The 22,862-nt window shown below is 35.7% G+C and overlaps 1 long non-coding RNA gene across 1 annotated transcript in view; it reads right to left on the bottom strand.

The window, feature by feature from the left end:
- LOC127105195 (uncharacterized) overlaps window positions 1-22,469 on the bottom strand; it is a 92,232-nt gene extending 69,763 nt beyond the window's left edge. Inside the window, exon 1 of the long non-coding RNA XR_007794921.1 lies at window positions 22,395-22,469. This is a non-coding gene — a long non-coding RNA (uncharacterized LOC127105195). The remainder of the gene's footprint in view (window positions 1-22,394) is intronic.
- Between the last annotated feature and the right edge of the window lie 393 nt (window positions 22,470-22,862).

Here is a 22,862-nt window from a genome sequence, read left to right as displayed (position 1 = left end):
CAATGATTATGACCTAATATGATGCTAATGAAGTGTAAAACATAATCCCATGCTTCCAGGAAAAATGAAGGGTAAATTTTGGGGTATTACAGTCATCGACATATACTTCAATCTCTTTGTGCATCATATCATGAAAAAGAGTAGTCATTGCTCTCTGGTAAGTTGCACCAGCATTCTTTCAACCGAAAGGCATCACTCTATAATAGAATGTTCCCCAAGGCGTAATGAATGTGGTCTTCTCCATATCTTCGGGTGCCATCTTGATTTGATTATATCTGAAAAATCCATCCATAAATGAAAAGACTTTGAATTTAGCAGTATTGTCTACCAACATATCAATGTGTGGCAAAGGGAAATCATCTTTCGGACTGGCTTTATTCAAATATCTATAGTCAACACACACGCGGAATTTTCCGTCTTTCTTCGGCACAGGCATAATATTGACCACCCATTGCGGATACTCAGTGGTCACAAGGAAATCGACATCAATCTTCTTCTGCACCTCTTCTTTGATCTTCACAGCCATATAAGGGTGCGTTCTTCTCAAATTTTGCTTGACTGGCGGGCATTCTGGCTTCAACGGCAATCTATGCTCCACAATCTCAGAATCCAAACCAGGCATGTCTTGATAGGACCAAGCAAACACATCTAAATACTCTCGAAGAAGATCAATCAACTGCTTCTTGACATCTGGACACAGTCGAGACCCAATCTTGACTTCCTTCACATCATCCTCAGAACCCAAGTTGACTAGCTCAATCTGCTCCTCGAACGGCTGAATGGTCTTTTCATCTTGCTCAAGAAGACGAGATAATTCATCTCTCACTTCTTCATCACTTTCCTCTTTGGCCTCAAACACAGGGAATTCAAAATTTGGAGAAGGAGAAGGATCATTGTATTAAATGGGGTTAGAAACCAACCTGCATAATGATTTGATATTTTGATTATAGAGAAGTGGATTTATGACCAAATATTATGCAGATGGACAATTATATTATTTATTTATGTTTTTTTGTGATTATCATTTTCAGAATAAAGAAAAAAGTAAAAACAAACATCATAGATGTGGATGAATATAGTTAATTTTATTAATGATCAATTTGAAAATGCCCAAACAATGTTCACTTCTCCCTAAGGAATAGGAGAAGGATTTTGAAAACATATAAAAGCAATTACTTATATCGATGCAAAATATCAGGAATATCAACAGCAGTCCAATTGTTGCAAGCCTTTCCATGCGTCACAAAATTAGTACGGTCTTCCTCTTCGTCATCCTCTAGCACAACAGCTAAGTGTTGTTCGTTGCCATGAATGAACCCTCCTCTACGGAAGCTAAGTTGCATATCTTCTGATCTTACAGTTGATGAACCTCGTTAGAATCCCAAACCGGTTCTGCCTTTATTGTCGGAGACCTCTGCCATGCGCCCCCACTGATCAACATTGTCTTCTTCCACAATCTTCTTTGCATCTTTCAATGAGGACAAAGGTGCCCCAACTCTCTTTAAAGCAACAATAGATAAGGCTTGGAACGAAATTCTAACCTCATCCCCAGCTTCAACATAAGAGAAAGATGACAGGTGGCTAACCAATAGCACCTTCTCCCTGCTAACGATTACAAGCTTTCCATTCTTCACAAATTTGAACTTCTGATGCAAAGTGGAGGTAACATCTCCCTCCTCATGCATCCATGGCCTTCCCAATAAACAACTGTAGGCCAAGTGGATATCCATTACTCGAAAAGTAATTTGAAAATCACTTGGACCTATCTTAATTGGAAGGTCCACTTCACCTATAACCGTTTTGCGCGAACCGTCAAAAGCTTTGACGATTACACCACTATATCTCATAGGCACTCCTTGGTACGATAGCTTTGATAGAGTTGACTTTGATAGCACATTCAACGAAGACCCGGTGTCAACTAGCACATTCGATAAAGCATCATCTTTGTAGTTCATGGAGATATGCAAAGCCAAGTTATGATTTCTGCCCTCCTCAGGGAGTTCTTCATCACAAAAGTTGAGATCGTTGCAGGAAGTGATGTTAGCCACAATATGATCAAATTGATCCACTATAACATCATGTTCTACAAACGCTTGCTCTAGAACTCTCTGTAGTGCTTCTTTGTGCACTTCAGAATTTATGAGCAGAGACAACACTAAGATCTTCGAGGGGGTTTGGAGCAGCTACTCCACCATATTAAACTCAGTCCTCTTGATCAATCGAAGTACCTCATAATCATCATTAGCCTTCAAATCGCTAGATTCACCAAACTTACCCTTTGAAGCACTAATCGGATCCATAACAGGCACTTCTACCTTCTTACTAACAACTGATTCTTCTTTATCTTTTGGGAACACCGGCCCAAACACACGACCACTACGGGTCACCTTGGTATCATCAGCAATGCTCACTACAAAGTTGGTCGTAGGCAACGGGACCTCTTGACCATCCTTCATCATTGTAGCATTATGCTGATACGGGACAGCTTTATCAGATGAATACGGAACTGGGCCTGCTAACCGTATAACCAACGGAGATACTGATCTATTGCTGACATTGTTATTGTTACTGCTGTCGTACTGAATGACCAATCTTTCTGGCTGCTTGAAAATGGGCACTATGACATTTACATCGTCATCTACAAGACGGGATTAAACAATCTAAATCATGCCTTCATCCATCAGTCGTTGGATGTCCCTTTTCACAACTTCGCAACCCTTTGAATTAGTACTGCAAACAGCACAACCCTCATGGTCATGCTCATAATCACTCACCAAACAAATGTCCTTATGCATCTGCACCAAGGACCTTCGGATAAAACGAACATCAAAAACCTTAAATTCTCCAATACAACCATCCACCATATTCAGAGAAGAATTTCCATGAGCGGGAAATGGATTTGATTTCACATTTGGCGCTCGGTCCTCAAAGGACACCATTCCACTATTCAACAGCTTCTGAACCTCATACTTGAGCAGATAGCAGTTCTCTATATCATGTCTGGGTGCCCCTTGATGAAAAGCACAACGGAGTTCAGGTTTGTACCACCAAGGAAGTGGTTCTAGAATCTGTGGTGGGTTTCTTGGTTGAAGTAGGTTCTTGAGAACCAAAGATGGGTACAGTTCTGCATATGACATAGGAATCAGGTCGAAAGAGACCTTCTTCCCCTCAAAGTTTTTTTGATGATGATTGTTGTTGGTATTGCTGTTGTTGTAAGTGTTTGTTCGTTATTGCGGTTGTTGTTGTTGATGTTGTTGTTGTTGACCTGGTGTTGATTGATTATTAGGAATACTAGAATGACTGAAGATACTTGATGATGATGTTGATGGGATGGTTGACTCCTCCTGACCTGAGGCCTCCTCCATACCTCTTGACGATGCTTCATCTTTGGACAATCGTCCTTCTCGGACTCCTTCCTCAAGCCTCATCCTCATGTTTACCATTTCGGTAAAGTCACTAGGGGAACTAGCAATCATACGTTCATAATAAAATGAACCCAGGGTCTTCAAAAAGACCTTTGTCATCTCTTTTTCCTATAAGGGAGGAGTGATATGAGCAACCAATTCCCTCCATCTTTACGCGTACTCTTTGAATGTTGCCTTATCCTTCTGAGACATAGACCTCAACTGGTCCCTATCAGACGCCATATCCACGTTGTACTTATACTGCCTGACAAAAGCCTCTCCCAAGTCGTTTAAAGTGTGAATGCTTGCACTGTCCAACCCCATATACCATCTGAGCGCAGCACCGGTCAGACTGTCTAGGTTGTAGTGAATCAACAGTTGATTGTTATCAGTCTGGGTAGACATCTTGAGAGCATACATCACTAGATGACTGAGCGGACATGTATTCCCTTTATACTTTTCAAAGTCAGGCACTTTGAACTTCACTAGGATCTTCACATTTGGTACTAAACATAACTCGGCAGCACTTTTCCCAAACAAATCATTTCCCCTTAATGTCTTCAATTCCTTATGCAACTCAAGAAACTGATCCTTCATTTCATCCATTTTCTCATAAACATCCGGACCCTCCGACGGCTCGGAATGATAAATGGTGTCTTCTACACGAGGTAAAGTATGCACAACGGGAGGTGGCACACACATGACCAGGCTAGATGTCGGCATGGAAGCAAAAGTAGGCGCAAAGCCTTCAGGCATAAAGTTAGGCGGCATTCCTCATGGGAATCCGGCAGACATGGCATGCGTAAAGTGAGCGGAAACAGCAGGAATGGTAAAGGTAGCCAGCTTTGAAATAACTGTCCTCTGAGGAGGAGTTGCGGGTGTTGGAGAAGCTTGGCTCTGAGCAGCTAGTACCGACTCCATCATGGCAGTTAGTCGGGCGATCTCGTCCTTCAGTTCTCTGTTCTCTTGCTCCGAATGTTCCATAATTCTGATACGATTGGCGTGAGTATTATACCAATGAGTTAGCTTGGCTGAAGCACAGAAGAAACACCAATGCAACATCTGGAGAAAGAGAAACCTGCTTATGCAAATGATGCATGAAATGCAATGCTTTTTTATTTATTTTTATTTTCAAGGAACTTACTATATCATTTGCGAATGTATATATCAACAATTGCAATAATTTTTATATGACCAAAAATCTCTTTTCATTTATATAATTGGAAGGATTACACTGAGTACAATTTTAGAAACCAAATGAAAAAATACAAGAGAAAATGAGACTAGTCATCCTAAGGATCCCTAACAACAACGTTAGAAGACCTAGCTGAAGGCGCGTACTTCCATCGAATGCGTCGAATCTCAGTCTCAAAAGAAGCCTTCATCCGAGTCTTCTCGAGGACAAGCTGATCAACAATCTTCTTCCAAGCAACGGAAGGTTGAGGCATGCTAGAAGATAAAACCTCTGGCTCTCTCTATCTCTTTGTCACTCGGTCTTCAAGTAGCTCAATAAGTGCATCTTTGTCCTTAGACTCCAATTGCAATTCTTCATCCTCCTTGCTCAAAGCACGGAAACGCTTTTCCCACATATCTTTCTCTTGCTTAATCTTGGCGAGCGCGTCTTCCAACTCCTCTAAATCTTGGTTAGGGAGAGTTGATGGCTCAACCACAACCATGGACACAAGTATTTCACAAGGATAAGGCATCTTTAACTCCAAAGCTCTCTTCTTCACCCAAAGAGTGTAAGCTTCCAAAGCTACACAATTGCATGGACCAAGTTCGGATATTCCTTTCCTATGCACATTATGCCAAGCATGCATAATCTTCTGCTTCAAATGTTGGGGATCTTTACCCTCTTGATAGAAAATAGCTTCTAACAAAGTGTTATTAGGTTTATCTCTCAAGGGGAACCCAAGTTGATGATGAGGCAAAGCAGGGTTGTAGTTAATTACTCCTTGTGTACCAATGAGAGGCACATTAGAGAATTCACCATAATAATCAATAATATCCAAACTGCTCAAAGAGGGATCATACCAAACTATATCATCATTAGTGAGAGACATAAGTCTCTGAGACCACCGTAGACATTGTTTGTTCTCCACAAAAGCAGATGTCTGAGGCAAGTGTGAAATAAACCACTTATACAGAAGATGAATGCAACAGACAGTAGTTCCTCCACCCTTAGAATTCCTTAGATGCAAAGAGAAATACATATCCCCCAACAAAGTAGGCACATGATTCCCAATCAAGAAAAGTCTAATGGCGTAAACATCAACAAAACTGTCAATATTAGGGAACAAAGTTAACCCATAAATGAGCAACACAAAAATAGCTTCAAAAGCATCCACACTACCGACTTGAGCAAAAGCAGTAGCTTCCTTGATGAGGAAATCAAATGGCAACCCAAACAATCCTGCTTTCTTCACCCAATGAGTCTCTATCTCAGACTTCTTCAAGTGAAGGGCTTCAGCAATAAAATGAGATCTGGGAATCTCTTCCCATCCACTAAAAGGGACCTTGCTAGAAACAGGTATTCCCAAGAGATGAGAATACTCCTCCAAGGTAGGCACAAGCTGAAAATCTGGGAAAGTGAAACAGCGGTAGAGAGGATCATAGAACTGCACCAACACACTCAAAAGTCCTTTAACCACATCAGCAGACAAGATAGATAGAAGCTTCCCATGACGTTGTTTGAAGTCCAAGGGGTCTAATACAAAAGATGCTAGCTTCCTTAACTCTTTCAAGTCGGGACATCTGAAACTGTACTTCTTAGTGTTCCTTTGTCCACAATCCATGGTCTGAAAATATTTGCAAATAATACCTCAGTTCCTTGAAATTTTCGTGTGATGAATGTTATGATGCGCATGAATGCATGAATGCAACACTCACAAATAAGGGATCGGACACAAGGCAAACAATCAAAGGTTAAGGGATGAATCAAGCCATTGTCAAGATCAATCATCCATTTTGGTGGATTATGGTTTACACCTTATCGACACCCAAGTTCCATTGATATTGACAAGACTTGACTGGATCAACCAAGAATCAAGGGTTTGTTGTGAATCACGAGCATGGAATCTGGGTAAGAACCATCCCAAAGGAGTGAGCTAAGGATAAAAACTTGTAGATCATGTTCTAAAAAAGTTCCCAGAGTCTTAATTCCATCTATCGGATATCACAGGTTAAGATGACTGACTCATCGACCCATAATATTCTCAAGAGAAACTTGTCTGAGTGTAGTATCGCGGAACGACTGTTATCAAGTCTACACTTGAATAGTTTCCGCACTACGTCCTAAATAGGCCAAGAGGGGTTAAATGTTCTACGATCCTCAGCTTCTCGGGCCCAAATTAGAGATAGTAATGCCTAACCACAAATACTTGTGTGACATTTCCAAATCCAAAAGGGTCTCCATTGAGCAGATGGATCCCAAGCCAACTTGTTAAGGACTACTCCACACAAGTCAAACATGACTATACCATCCTCCAATCTTAAGTGCACTCAAGTTCGGGTTAGAACTTATCTCACCACTCAGAGATCACCAAGCACAACAAGAAGATTATATCATACAAACAAATATAGAAACATCACATATATACAATTATATACACACACAAAAGTAGGCTAAACCCACTGGATACTACTCCCCAGCAGAGTCGCCACTTAATTTCTATAGCGGTAAATTCATGATCATCAAGCTATGGATAAGCTAGAGATCAATAAAACCAGAGTCGCCACCGCGCTTTTATTGTTTCCAAGGGAAAAGGGAAAAAGTACGAACAAAACCCGAAAGTAAGAAGTTTCCAAATTAAAACTAATAAAATGTCAGAGATTACAGGTAAGGGGGTTGGTTACACAGAAAGAAGGTGCTAGCACCCAAAGTGTCCTAGGTACTCCTAGGGAGCCCTTTTTTTGTGTGCATATGTATTTTGTACAAAATGATGTTTACAAACAAATAGAGTGAGGGGATGAGTAAAGAATTCATTAATTATATTTTTGTGTTTGACAAGACCTTTATACTTGTGCCTACGTACCAACATAAAAATGAGGGATCAAAACCTCGTAGTTCGTGATACAAATTTCAAAGTGGATGCATTGCTTTTAACAAAATTAAGTTTGAAAGGCACAAAGGCCTGAAAATGGTTTGAATGAGTTAGTTCTTTTTGGCTTTTAAAAGTTTAGGTCAAGTACAATTAAGTTCACTTACAAGTTTGATTAAGAAAAGAAGTTTGAAAATGCAATGGCATAAGGCCAAAGTTTCTAGTTTGCAAAGTGGTCAAAATTTAGAAAAGTAACAAGTTCAAACAAAGAAGTTTTTAAAAGGAGGGAGAGATTTTGAAATTAAAGAGATGGGGAGGAGATGAAGAGACTAATTCTATGCACAAAATTAAAAGTTAAGTGTTGAAAAGATCTGACCGATGGGTAGCAATCCAATAGGCAAGAATGCCATATAGAAACCCAAATTCCCTTGGACATTAGAATCAAGCAACAAATAATGCATACAATATTAACTTGAAAATCAAGGCATCAAATAAAGATAGCCACATCCAAGCTTTAGCCATCCCATGATCTTATTCAAATTTTCCCATGTAACAGATGAATTCCACAAGTCACAAGTTCAAAATAACAACTTCACAATGATCATGTTGCAGGTGAACTCAAAGGGATCTTGAATGGTGTATCAGATGAAGCTTCAAATTTCAATCACTTGGTTTCACAAAAATTGACATTGGCCAAGTCCTTTAGCATAGGAAGGTTGCCTAAATTCTATGTCCAATTGGTCCAAGATCAAGTCAACAGTCCACACAAAAGTCTTTTTGGATTTTTATTCTTATTATGTACATTAATGGTCAAAGACCACACAAACAAATAAAATATACACAAACAAGATATATCACACAATATGGTCCAAATGGACAAAAGGGAAAATTACGTTAACATAAACAATTAGAATGGTATGAATAATGGCAAATGAATAAAACTTAAAAATTAAAGTGCATTAAAAATAAAGGACTTGAAATTAAATGTTAGTTGTTAATGAGTTAGAAGTTAGTATTGTTTTGCTTTCGCTTTTTTAAGTCATTCTTTGGAGAACACTCAACCCACTTATCACAAGCATGGATCCTTGAACCAAGCCATCTTCCAAAGGAAGGAAAATAGGCCAAGTTTCCACATAATACCATGAAAGAGGGGAGACTTACAATCTCACTAACTAGAATGCTATGCCTTTTTATGTCACAAATTTAGCGTTATGTTAAGCAATCGTAATTGGACTTATATAGAAGTCACAACTATTTGAGGTCAGGCAATAGAATTTTGGTGTTAATGCATGTTAGAGACATAGTATAATGGACTATGCTCATGAAACATACCACAGACAAAAGGAATATGCAAAAGAGGTGGCCTAATCTCATCCATACTTATGTTGATTTTGCAATCAACTAGCCTTAGGACTTAGAGATATCATAGGCCAAATGAGATGAATGCATAAAGAATGGGAATTAGATGAAGAGGGAGAGGAATGGATCAAAACTCAAATTGATCAAAGGAGGACTTTTATCAAATTAATATCATCCATTCATTTTGGGAAATGGAATATACATTCCATTAATCCCCTAAATCCAGTGATATTAACTTGACAAAGTCAAATCAACCTTGACCAAGGCCCAACAACAAGAGTCAAACTTATACAAGTCATCACAATAGGTCAACACAATTACTTGGCATTTATTCAAATTAAAAATACTAAAATAATACATTTAAATTAAATATGGTTTGTCAAATTCCTAATACCTCATCAAAACACCAAAGAAATGGCCATGAGTTTTATCATAGGTCAAATAAAGGTTAAAGGACCTTGGAGAATTTTTTTTAGAATTTTTAAAGACTTAAAAGTATTTTTAAACAGTTAAAAAGAATCACAAAATCAATTAAATCATGAAAAAATATTAATAATGATCCAAAAAATAATTTTAATTCAAAATATGAAAGAGAAAATTATTTGAAATTATTTGGTGAAACTCTCATATTTTTTGGATCAATATTAAAATTAACATGAATTAATGAAAATCAAAGGAATAAAAATTAAAATCAAAAAATCAAAAAAACGTGGACAACTTGATCTCCCTCATTAATTGAGGTGGCAGATCAAGTGGTCATCAGCGCGCTTTCCACCATGGACTTAAGTCAATGCGCCACAGGGATGGTAATCAAAACCAACGTGTGAGATTAAAACATTTTGAATTGATCATGTGGCTAAAAACCTGTCCAGCACACCATCGACGCTGAAACTCCAGTCACCTTCTCAGGCGAGGTTCACCGGACTAGTTCAGCCATCCCCATCACATAAATGAAAAAGGAGGACATGATTTGAAAGAAAAAATGGCGTAGAGCACGAATCTGACCTCAATTTTAACTAACTCCACATATGTAGAAAGATATGAGGAGTTTAATTTTGAGGTGTGTCAATTGAGTTGCTTCGGTTTGACCTCTAAGCAACTCAATCTTCTTACCTACATTGGTAGGACTTCAGACAACCAAAGATCCAAGAGAATTGAGTGAGAATCGAAGAGATGAAGTTTTCTGAAAATCACCTTCAATGCTGTACAAAACTTGATGTTGCTTGCTTCAAACACGATCTGATCACACTTGAGAAGCTTGTAGGAAGTGATTAGCAAGGGTGCAAGGCTTTGGATCCTGGAGTTTTTGAATCTCCAACAATTGAGATTCAAACTCAATTCAAATTGAAAATTCTCAGGTTTTCCTTTAGAATGAGAGGGTTTGAATTGGGGGGCAAAGTTGGCGCGCAAAGGGTCTTTGAATTGAGCACAGAGGTCATGTATTTATAGCATGAGGGAGTGATATTTGCACACTTGAATTTTTGACCAAATTTAGCAATGTGAATGGCACGAGTGCATGGGCATGTATAGGCCCATGAGGCAATGCATTAAGGTCCAAGATCAATCATGTTGAAGTCTGAATGAAGCTTGATTGGCAAGGAAATGTGAAAACGAAGTTTGTACATTTGATTTCCTCCAATGATGCAGCTATGTTAAAGTCATGCGCAGCCCTAGCAAACCTCATCCAAAATGCATGAACTTGATTTCTTTGGAAAGCTTGGGTCAATACGAACAAGTTTGATGTTGAAAACTTTTTCATTTGGAGCTTGGATCATGGTGAATTTTGAGGTGGAAGTTTGGAAATTTCAACATGTTGAAAAATTTTCTAGGTGTAAAGTCATATATCTCAATATTCCACCTTACTTAACTTTTTATGTGAGCTTCAAATGAGAAAAGTGTCTTCATCAAAGTTGTATATATTTCAAATACCTTCATAATGGTCAACAATTTCTTGTCATTTGGATTTAGAATGAGAGAGTTATGCATTTTTGAAGTTTGGAAAAATCACTTGTTCAATGGTATAGGTCAAAAATGACCTATAATGTATCCTCATATCACATGCTCATAAAAGTTAAGTAGATTCCACTCAAAACATGAAAGTTGAATTAGACATCTTGAATTTGATTGTGAAACTTGGAAATCTTTCATCTCATAAAAATTGAGCAAGTTATGGCCTTGGGAAGTTGACTTTCAAATTAGGGTTTAGACAAAATGACCTATAATGTTTCAACATAGAAGATGATTTTCCAAGAAAAACTAGGTCTAGGTATCAACATGAAAGTTGTTTAGAATGTCACTTAAAGTAACTTTTCTCTTGGAATCATTTTCGTATGGTGAAAATTGTAGGAGATAGGGTCTAGGGAGACCCGGTTTTGATCAGATGAATTCATCTGGCCAACCACCATCAACCAACTTGTTAACCTTCAATTCTCTTGACTTTCTTGGCTCATGGTAGATCATATATGCATAAGATGATGAATTTTGAAGTATCCCTTAAAAAATTTGATCAATTGGTGAGATAGCTTGTTGGAGAAGTTACTTAAGATACCCAGTCAAACTAGGGTTTCCAAGGCAAATCACCCTTAAACTCTTGAAGAAAACTTGATCAATATGACATGTAGAGATCAATGGAACTCATATATGATGCTAATAACCATTCTTGGACCAATTCATGGTTGTGCTCTTTGTCATGAGGGTCTCAAATCCTAGATATGAACTTCATAGATCAATGGTGATCATGCTCTACCTACAAAAGAGTTAGGCAAATACAAAGACATATTTTTGGTATTTTGGTTAGTAAAAATGATAAGATACAAGTATGATACAATCACATAGTGCTTGGTGATATCTCCCAAAACAAACCCAATGAAAAAAGGGGTAAGGAGGATGCCAAGGTATGATCTCATTGCTAATGCATATGATGAAATTGCATGAGGGATCTTAGGGTCAAAATAGGGGTCTTACACTCCGCAGTGAAAATAAGCAAACATCACGCAAATAGTCTCGATTATAACATTATTATAGCAGTGTTACAAAGTATAATGACATCAAAATGAAAGCAAACCAGCAGCAACACAACAATATAGGATAAGCATTGAACCAAAATCAAACTTAAAATAAAATAGAACTAAAAAAAGAATCAAAATCAAATGTTAACTAATCACACGCAGTTGTTGCAAGGAAACTTGTTGTCGTAGTTATGGAGGCTCTGATGGTTTTGCTATCAGAAAATGAGAGTGAAAGGTGGGGGCCAGAGTTTGAGGTGTTGGTCGGAGTTATTATTTAGTATAGCGTAACCGGAATAGTGTTCGTTGGAATGTTGTGTTTCACTCACTAAATAAGAAGTCCATATAGATAGATAAATAGAAAGAGAGAGAGAGAGAGAGAGAGAGAGAGAGAGAGAGAGAGAGAGAGAGAGAGAGAGAGAGATGCCTCATGTGTGTATTCATTTCTGGTAAGAGAGTGAAATGTGAGGATTTTATTAATGATGTACATTTGGTAACGTGAAGGAGGTTCAAGGTTGTTGGGGATAAGAGATTTTCATGTTATTTCTCACTTTTTTTTCCTTATTCATGTTGAGAGAGAGAGAGAGAGAGGGATACCAAATGTGAGATGTTTGTATATGAAAATGGAGTATTAAAATGAAAAAGAAAAAAAATGGAATGTCTTTTTTATTTAGGTGGAGAGTTGAAAGAGGATATAGGAAATTGATGAGTCTCTACATGAAAATGAAAAAAAGTTATCTCTGAGTTATATTTGAGCTTCATCTCTTTTTTTTTATCTTTTTGATTTTCATTGGAATTGTGAGAGATCTATGCGTCATTGGTGTTAGTTTTTGTTTTATGAGTTTTCTTTCCCTCACTAGCCACAATATATTATGTATATATAGTATGAGTCTAGGGTTCCATTTTTTCATTAATGCCAATAATACCCTCTACATATTCTTGGATGACAAAAATGAGTTAAAAACTAAATTCAAATAAAATTCAATATGTTTTTTAATAAAGACAAATAAAAATAAAATGATTATACACTTGTCTCTATTTTTTTCTTTCAACATTTTGATAAAAAAAAACAGAAATAAAAGGAATTAAAATGAATAAAAATTGGGCGCTAAAATGCGTGAATAAATAAAATAAATACACTAAAACAATCTACATGAAATATAGCTCCAGAAAATAAACAGACGCGGATCAAGTCTCGCAGTAAAAAGCGTTCAGTTAAAAAGGCTTAGACTGATCAAAATGCAAACATAAACGGGATCAAAAATAGTAAACGAGCAAAGCTGGTTAAACAACGCGAATCATAGATCAATAAAATAGACAACTATAAGCCCGATCTCAGAGTTTTTTTCCCACTAATTTTATGCACAATTGAAAATCGATTCAACCGGCCTGTTTATCAAATCAAAATTTTATTTTGGTAGAATTTTTAAGCATTATGCTGAAAGAAATGCATGACATGATATACAGATGATTCAAATGCTATGTGAATGCAAAAATTTATTGATTTAAGGGAAGATTTGGGGTATGGCAATTACTCACCAATTGTACTTTCAAAAGACCTTATCTTAATTGTTCTTCACCAATGGGACTTTTAAAACGATCTCCTCATGGTGATTCCTCACCAATAGGACTTTCATAACAACCTTCTCACAATGGTTCCTCACCAACAAGAATTTTGGAACGACCTCCTCATGGTGATTCCTCACTAATAGGACTTTCAGAATGACCTCCTCGCGGTGGCTCATCGCCAATAGGACTTTCCGAATGACCTCCTCGCGGTGTTTCCTCACTAATAGGACTTTCGAAATGACCTCCTCGCGGTGGTTCCTCACCAATAGGACTTTCAAAATGACCTTTCAATGGTGGTTCCATGCCAATAGGACTTTTCGAGTGACCTTCCTACGTCGGTTCCTCAACAACAACGTCATTTCCTGTCATGACTATTTGTAGTTTGAACTCGATTCTTGGACACTTCTCAATTTTCCACTATCAGTTACTAACCATAAGCCCCGACATGTGCAACCTCACTACTAGCCTATTATATGATTCACTCTAAATGCAACGTTTGCATTACACAACAACGAGGGTGTCATCGTGTTTAAAGGTTACAATGTCCAATAGCTTGCTCAAACTAGGGTTATTACTCATCATTAAGTTCCATTTTTCATTACTTACGAAAGAAAACCTATTTCTACCATTTAGTCTCAATCCCAGGGTTTATCCCTATGATGAAAAGCAATTTCTCACAAATTTAATTGGTTCCCTTAATAACATAACCGGTTGCATTTTGGTTATATCCTTCCAGGTGTAATCGGTTAGCTTAATAAAGTCAACTAGTTACACACTCCCAAATTCTCATTCTGCTCAACAATTCTGAAAGGGTGTAACCGGTTAGCGCAATGTCTCAACCGATTGCAGTCTGGGACAAAATTTATTTGTCAACCAGTTGCACTTTTATTCAAATCGGTTGCATTCTCCAACTTTCTCAAAAATGAATACTTTAACATTAGCCAAACACACCAGAAAATGATTCATCATACGCAAACTCATTTTATCATGTAATAATGTTAAGATCATAATAGAAACATCACATGCAAGGGTTCACAAGTATCACACCATAATTCATCATGTTAACTAAATATACATGTACACACAACATAAATTTGTCAAGAAATTAATCCCAAGACCCTCATACATTTCACAAGACTAATTTTCTTCAAATTAAAACCTACTAGAACTCACCTAAAGGAGTGAATGATTATGAAATTGATGAAATGAAGTGGAGAGATTGACTAGACTGTTTCAAGAATCAAATAAATATTCACATGCAACATTGGAGTGGGACCTTAATGAACTTTTCCTCCTTCCATTGTCAATATTCAGTTTTCTCTTCCTCTCTAGCCTATCCAATTTCTGATATTTGTATTGATAGATAATGTGATAAAAAAATGAAGGAAAATGGTCCTAAGTATTTATAATCAAGGCATTCTCATTTAATTAAAATCGTTACTTTTCATAAAAAAATTGATACACCTAAGTATAGGATAAACTTCAATAACCAAGGGAGCTTTAGAGAGCCAGGTGGTCAGAATGGGGAGAGATGGCTTGTACGGGCGTTTAGTCTCCAAAAAAATTGTTGTATCTTCAATATAGCGGGAAACTCTAGATGACATACACACTTTCCCATTCGCTATGAAGTCTCCATCTACAACCTTACAAAAACATTGCTCGATGTTAGAGCTCATCCTTGTTTATTTCCCTTCAATATGAACTCCCCCATGACCTAAACTCTTTTACATAAATATTCCCATCACACTATCAACAAACTTTGAAAATTTATCCATATCTCAAAGTAACCAATCATCCAAAATGTGATATTTCATGGAATTTCAGTTTCTTGGCCAACGACCCACATATTAAAAGAGGGATATATGTGATAACAGACATATGGTGTTGCACTATTCTGATTAGATTTAGGGCTCCAAGATCTTTAGATTCAACAATAACTAGCTTGATAATAACGCCCTAACAGAGGTTGCTAGTAAATATTGGGACACCTCCCCCTTTTTTGGTTTTAAGGATTTTATGCTCAAGGAAAAACTTAAAATGTTTAAAGGTGGACGTAAAATTTGGGACATAGATAGTCTTTAATAAGGACAATTAAAGATTCGAGAATTTTTTGAAAATATTAAAGTAATATATAGTAAAATGGAAAAGTGCACGCTTTTAAAGAATATGTCATCATTAGGAGTGTGGTTCTTATAGATTTTTGTACCATATTTAAATCTAGAGACTCCTAAGATGTCCAAAGTTCTAAGGCTAAGTGGCTTATTTATGAGATGCCAACACATGTTATTTTCATGTCTATAGAACAAGAGGACGAGAAATTATATTTTGGTCATTTATGTTGGGAGGATTAGGTTGAGAAGGTTAATCATTTTAAACAAGAGATGGTTATGTTTTTAACTAACTAGTTTTCGGAAACATCTTTTAGTGACCTGCTTTGGATGATGTGGTGTTATGTATTATTTTCCTAGAATAAAATTTTGCAATATTCATGGAGTTACTCCTTACTGAGATTAACTTGATTGTATCTCATTATGATGTTAACAAGAGTTAGATGGAGATGTATTTAGGCTTTCTTTTTTCTAAAGCTTTTGACATCTTCATATGAGGGATCTGGGGATCATATTTGATTAGCTAGTTTTCCTTGTAGTTACTCGTCTTACTTCATCTCTTTTATCTTGAAAATAAACTTTATACCTAAATTCGGGGTTTGTATAGAAATATCCTCATCTTATCCATTTATAAAATAATGGTTAAGTGCTTAGTGACCAATATGGCATCAGTTATGGCTAAAACTATCTCACTCAATGAGTTAAATTTTATAAAAGGTGGACAATTTTTGATGGTGGTGTCGTAGTAAATGAGCTTGTGGATTTGGTACAGAAGACTAAGAAAGACTGTCTTATCTTAAAATTGGGTTTTGAAAATCCTAGAGGTTACGTAAGTTGGATATTACTATATGTTAGTGTTGGTGTGCATGGATATGTGCATACAAGATCTCCAAAAACCTTGCCATCCTAGTTAATGATAGTGAAAATCAATACAATATATTAAAAAGGGGCTTAAATAAGGAAACTCTTTTTCCTCTTTCTTGACTCTTTTAGTCGTGGAAGGCTTAAGTATTTATTTCGTAAGGTATTAAACCTTGATCTTTTCTCGGGGTTTAAGGATGGATCTTCGAACCCAATGGCGTCACATTTACAGTATGCAGATGACATCCTAATCAATTGAATTTTTAAAACCATCCCAAGGAGGATTTGAGTTAGCATTTTATATTCAGATAAATTGATTTAAAATCACCCTCATCGGGATAAATGTTCCTCATAATTTTATGATTATAGCTGAAGGTTTTTTTGCATCACAAACACGAACATCTTCTTTTTAAGTACTCCAACCTTTTAGTTGGAGTTGATATGTGTAAACTGCCAACCTGGGAGCCTATTTTAACCTTTGCCTCTAAAATACTAATTTCACGGAGGAAAATATATTAGTTAGGGATGAGGTTCATTTGGGGTTTGATGGTATGATACCTATAAACCTAATTTCCAGAGGGCTAGGTGTTAAACATCTTCACCTTGTTAACTTGTCTCTGTCGAGTAAATACTAATGGAGGATATCCTTGGAGGGATTTGGATTTTGGTGTGTCCTTCTCTTTGTGATGTATGGGTCTTAAGTTACCTCCTACATTATATGGGGTACATTGAAATGCTATAAAGGGATCTCTTCTTATTGGAAATGAATATTTTAACTTGACTTAAATCTTGATGCTTCTTTTGATGAGATTTTAGATGGAATTTCGAGGAACATGGATATTGAATTACTTACTTCTTTTAAGGAAGATCATTAATCAAGACAAGTTCCCTTGAGATTTGAGTTCTATAGGTTGTATTAGATCTTAGTGTGACATGATCAAATGGTGGGGTAATATGGGTCATTGGGAGGGAGATGTATGGATTTGGTATTTTAGATGGAAGATGGGTTTGTTTGTATGGGAACATGAGTTTGTGATAAAACTTTTCTCGAACATTTAGTGTTACACCATACGTCATGATGGGGATACTTGGAGGTGGCATCACGGTAAGGATGTGATTTTGTTTTGGTAAATTATCATATAAGTTTCTAAATGGTATCAAGTTCTAGACTCAAGATTTCTCAAATGATGATGGGTGACACTGCCTCAAATTTAGAAGATTTTGGCAATCTTGAAGGTGATTGTCTTGCAAAATACTTTAGGATTAGGTTCCCACAAGGGATACGTTTTTTAGATGTTTTGTGGACTTGATTAGAATCTCATGTATCCTTTTTTCAAGAAATTATGGAGACTACTAGTTATCTTTTTGTAATATATGAGTTAGAAATTAATTTATAGTATAAATATTTTAGGTGGTTAGGGTGGGTCTTGGTGTTAACTGGGGAGTTAGACACGTTTTAGATTTTTAGGTCACTAAGAGGTAGTTCTAGGGTTAAAGATAGTTAGATTTTGAAATGACAATCTATGGTTTATAACATATGAAAATCCTAAAATGGTCTCATTTTCTCAAGTAAGATAATGATTATGGAAGAAATGATAGATATGATTATCTTTTCCTCTTGGAAGTGATATCTTGGTAATACTTCAGATTCCTCTTTCACTTTCTATGAGGGTCTAGTAGAATCCATCATAAGCATGCAAAAATAGTTGCTTAAGGGTATGATTTCCAGGATTATGGAGTTTTGTTGTTTTTTTTACTGGAGAAGTTATTTTTCAGTTTTCTTACAAATTTTGGCCTCCGACTAGTTCTAGTCTCTAGACCTTTGTGTTGGTTGCTTCTAGTCTTTTCACCATGTGTTAGGGATTTTCGCCTTGTTGTTGTTGGTAAAATTTTGTCCAAGATATATTTACTTTATAAGTTATTATAATCCTTTATTGGGTTGTTTTCTTTTATTTCTGTCGTGAGTTTGGTTTTTAATGTTAATAGGGTACCTCTAGTTATTTTATATTCCTTCTCTCCTATTTTTGGCGAATATTTCTCTCTCTCTCACGCATGCACGCGCACGCGCGCGCACACACACACAGACGCACGCACACCCACACACACACACAGACGCGCGCACACACTCTCTCTCTCTCACACACACACACACACACACACATAAACACACACACACACACACCCACACACACACACCCACACCCACACACACACACACCCACACCCACGCGCGCACACACACACTCACACACACACACACACATAGAGAGACACACACACACACACAGACACACACACACACAGAGATAAATTAACTAAAAACATACCAATCAATTTACACAATCAATCAATCTATAAGAACTTATGACCTCACTTAATGATTTATTGATAAAAAATCAAAATTCATTCACAAAACACTATCAATATCTTCTAATAATTTCAACACACCCTAAAACTCATTTTTATTCAGCCCTAGAAAACCCATTCAACAAACCCAAAATCAGCAAATTTATCATCGAACATCGAAAACCCATTCAACACATTTTTCTTTGAGGTGTCGTCCATATATAACTCAATAATTTTCCCATAATCTAGGACTATTGAAGATAATTTCAAAGAAACTTTTGTGATTCAAACAATCACTGGATTGTGTTGATTCCGGATCAATAAGAAACAACGAATAATAATACTAAACATCACCTATAGAAGAAATGACTATTAACGCACATGATGTTTATTGATGGATCTAAATTAACATAATTGTTGAAGAGTCACATTGATGTGGTTGTGAAGAAGAGATTCTAGAGAGGGTTAAAATAGAGATTTGGGTTAGGGAGAGTTGGAAGGAATCCAAAATCAAGAATTAAGAGGATTTAGAGAGTAAAAGGAGATTAAATGTGTGTGAGATGGGTCAGTATAAAATGGAGATTTTGGTTAGTCTGAGGTGGGTCACTATGAAATATTTACGAGTTCAAATTAGGCAATTTTCTTAGGTATTTAATTCTTTTTAAAATTTGACGAATAAAATGAAGAAGATATTCAAAATCTAGAAATCATCTTTTAGTGATCAATTTATTCATCTCTACATTGGTCACGAAGTTGAACGTTACCGGTCAGGGAAAATTGATGGTGTTAATTACACTTGAATGGAAAGGAAAAATACAATACATTTTGAAAAGTTTAAGAATGTAAATGGTTTTTTTTAAACAATTATAATAAAACAAACTCAAATACAAGATACATGAAAAATGGTATTAATCCAATTAAAAAATAGGTTTAGAAAAACCAAGAGAATGTTATTTTATAGTCATCTTTTTCTATAAATCCTGTAATATTTCACTCTACAATGTAGTTCCTATTTAGGATCTTTTGGATGATGTTGTGCATGAAATTGCTTGCGAAAAACAATTTTAGGAAAAAAATTCTAACTTCAAAATCATAATGTCACAAAAACATTATGCCATAGTTTGTAGACTGTCCACATTTTTGAGATAGTGAATTAACTTCATTGCCCCACCTGACACATACTTGGACTGTCTAGGGATTATATAGCAGATTCTCAACGGTATATACTTATGCAAAGTTTCAATTATTCCATATATTTGACAAATCCAGACTAAAAACTATAGTTTTTGAATTGAAAAAGTTATATAGCAGAGTTTCAACAAAGTTACAGTGTTATTTTGATTTGTCATGCACATGGTTTCCAAAAAGAATTTATATTGGTTTTTCATTGGTAAGAACTCTTGAAATCTAAATCTAACTTTAAAGATAACTTTTCTGAGAGCTTTCTCAATGTTTTTTCAATCAACAAATTAAATTAGTTGGCATACTAATCGCTTTGAATAATCCTCAATTTACAAATCCATTAAAACTGATAATCACATATCTTGAGTAGATAACATATATCTAACACCATTTTCGATGCCATAATTCAGATACAAAATAAAAGCAACAATTTATTTCATAGAGCTAATAAATATTTCCAATAGTTAAACATACATGGACAATATTAACATAAACAAAGTTTCTAATAGTGACCCAAATCATTTTGGCATAAATTAAAATAGGTATAAGAAGTTTATAGATGAACAGGGAAAACCTTAAGAAACAGGCCTACGACACAATGGGCATGTGTTAGAGCTGCGGAGCCACCTTATTATACAATCTTGATGATACATATGACAGCAAGGTCTAGGCAATTGAATCACTTCTAACCCAACAGGAAATTCTTCAAGACATATGGTGCAAGTAATGCTGTTTCCAGAGCCTGATTCTCCTTCGCCAATCCTAATTCTTCTTACCCTCCGATTGTTGGAATTTTCACGAAAAATCATATGGTCATTTTGAGTATAAATGCGCATGTCCCAATCCTCATTAAGAAAATGTGGTTGGTTGTTGTCACCTCTCCTATGACGATGCATTTCATAGACACGCCTGGTAGCATTCCACCGAAAAGTCAAAATTATACTATCATTATCCACTTCTCCTTCTACACGTTGTTGGTCCATGGCTATTCTTCCTTGAAGTGTTTCTTGCACTATTGATGAAAAAACAATAATAAGTAAAAAAATGTTAACTGGATTTATTTCAATATGCTCAATGAGGTAGAACATATATAGTTGTTTTACACATGCCTTTTGATCCTTGTCAGTAAAAAAAAATTTAGTCCTTTCAAAATATATGTCACTTATTTTTTTTGGTCTCTGATCTTTTGTTGTAGATCTTTCATAATTCATTTATGTTGAAATTAATCGGTATAATATGTAAACTAATGGAATTTAGTCCCTCAAATATTGTAGTGTCATAAGGACTAAAGAAACAACATTATACTGCTTTATTCGTATCTTCATTCAAAATCTTAAGGCATTAGGTATATGAGTCTACTCGATTATATATCTCATATTTTATCCATTCATTGTTAATATGAATTAAACAACCACACTCGAAATTAAGAATTCCCCCTTAAATGTGTGTTTATACATACTATAACATAAATTATTCATAGACAGTATATGCATCACCTTTCTTAGATATCCTATCTTTTTCCCATTCATAGACAGTATGGTACTTAAATCCTCACACTTGAACTCAACAATCTCTCCTACAAGTATAAGTATCCCAATTTTGTAGGAGGATACCACATTGAGTATGGGAAAGCAAAGAGAAAAAATAGCAGATCAATGTTCCCAAATTATAAAAGAGGAAGACACCACACCTCTATCCCAAATCTTAAGGTATTGGATATATAAGTCAATTCTCTTGTATATCCAATTTTTTATACATTCAAAATTGATGTGGAACTAACTACTAACACTTTAACCTAAAAATTACATTCATCATAGCCTCATCTCTAACACTGAATGACACATTGAATCAATTAAACCACCAATTATCAATAAGACAAATCATTGAGATTGTGTTGAAGATATGATCCTAGGGAGAAAGGGTAACTGGAAATCTGAGAGTAGAATCTTAAAAAGTATTATAGTGTAAAATCACATATGAATTTTTCACAATGAGTTTATAGAAAAAAAAAATAATACCCTATACAAATTTTTGTTTTTGATAGTATTACTTACGCACACAATTATATTTGTTTTAATAAGATCTTAAACTTGAATATTATCGATACATATGATTTTAAAATTTAGGAAAATCACAATCAGTATAGTTGCATAAAAGTTTCAAGGGCGATCACACTAAATTTGATCAATTATGTATTTAATGTAAAATGAATAAAATAGATTTTTTCCCTTACCTGGCCTTTTCCTGAAATCAACAACGATGGTGTTCGTCCTTCCTTTGAGTGTTAAGACAAAACTGTTGAAATCGAAAATATTGATGTCTATCCTTTTTGAGTGCTAAGATGAAACTGTTGAATACCAATAAGAAGAATTTTGCTTTAGAGGTAAAGGGGTACACAATAAATGAAATTTATTTTCTAATGGGTGTGTTGCCACACGTCATCTCAACTTTTTTCCCGAGAAATAGAGATAAGTGAAATATAAGAAACGAAGAGAGAAAACAAGATTATGAATTACTTACAAACTCGAAGCTTTGATTTCTACTGTTCAGAATCACTATAATCCTTTTCAATGGAAAGAGGATGAGGAAGTGTGGTCAAGGTATGAATTTCTCAAATATAATTTTGTTTGAAAGGAACGAATTATGAAAAGGGGAAAAAATTACACGTGTATAGAAAGAAAAAAGACTGACAAATAACAATTTATGATTGGTAGATAACTTGTCACCTTTTTCTTAATTAATTTTTTCTAATAGTTAAATTGCATTTTTTTTCTTAAGTCATTGTGAAGAGGATACAAGGGTGTGCATCCAATTATTCCCTTTTTAATCTGATTTTTTATCATGGAAAAATATTTAAAGATCGCTATTAGTATATGGAAGACGAATGCTCGGCTAGAATGAGGTGAACACATGATGTCTGATTATTTAGGGAACCAAACAGGTGTGCACTCGATTCTCCCTTTTTTGACCGACTATAACTACGAAATT

This window comes from Lathyrus oleraceus, chromosome 7 (assembly GCF_024323335.1).
Source record: "Lathyrus oleraceus cultivar Zhongwan6 chromosome 7, CAAS_Psat_ZW6_1.0, whole genome shotgun sequence".
NCBI lineage: Eukaryota > Viridiplantae > Streptophyta > Magnoliopsida > Fabales > Fabaceae > Lathyrus > Lathyrus oleraceus.
Note: the sequence above shows the minus strand (reverse complement) of the source record. Positions and strands in the feature narration are given on the sequence as shown.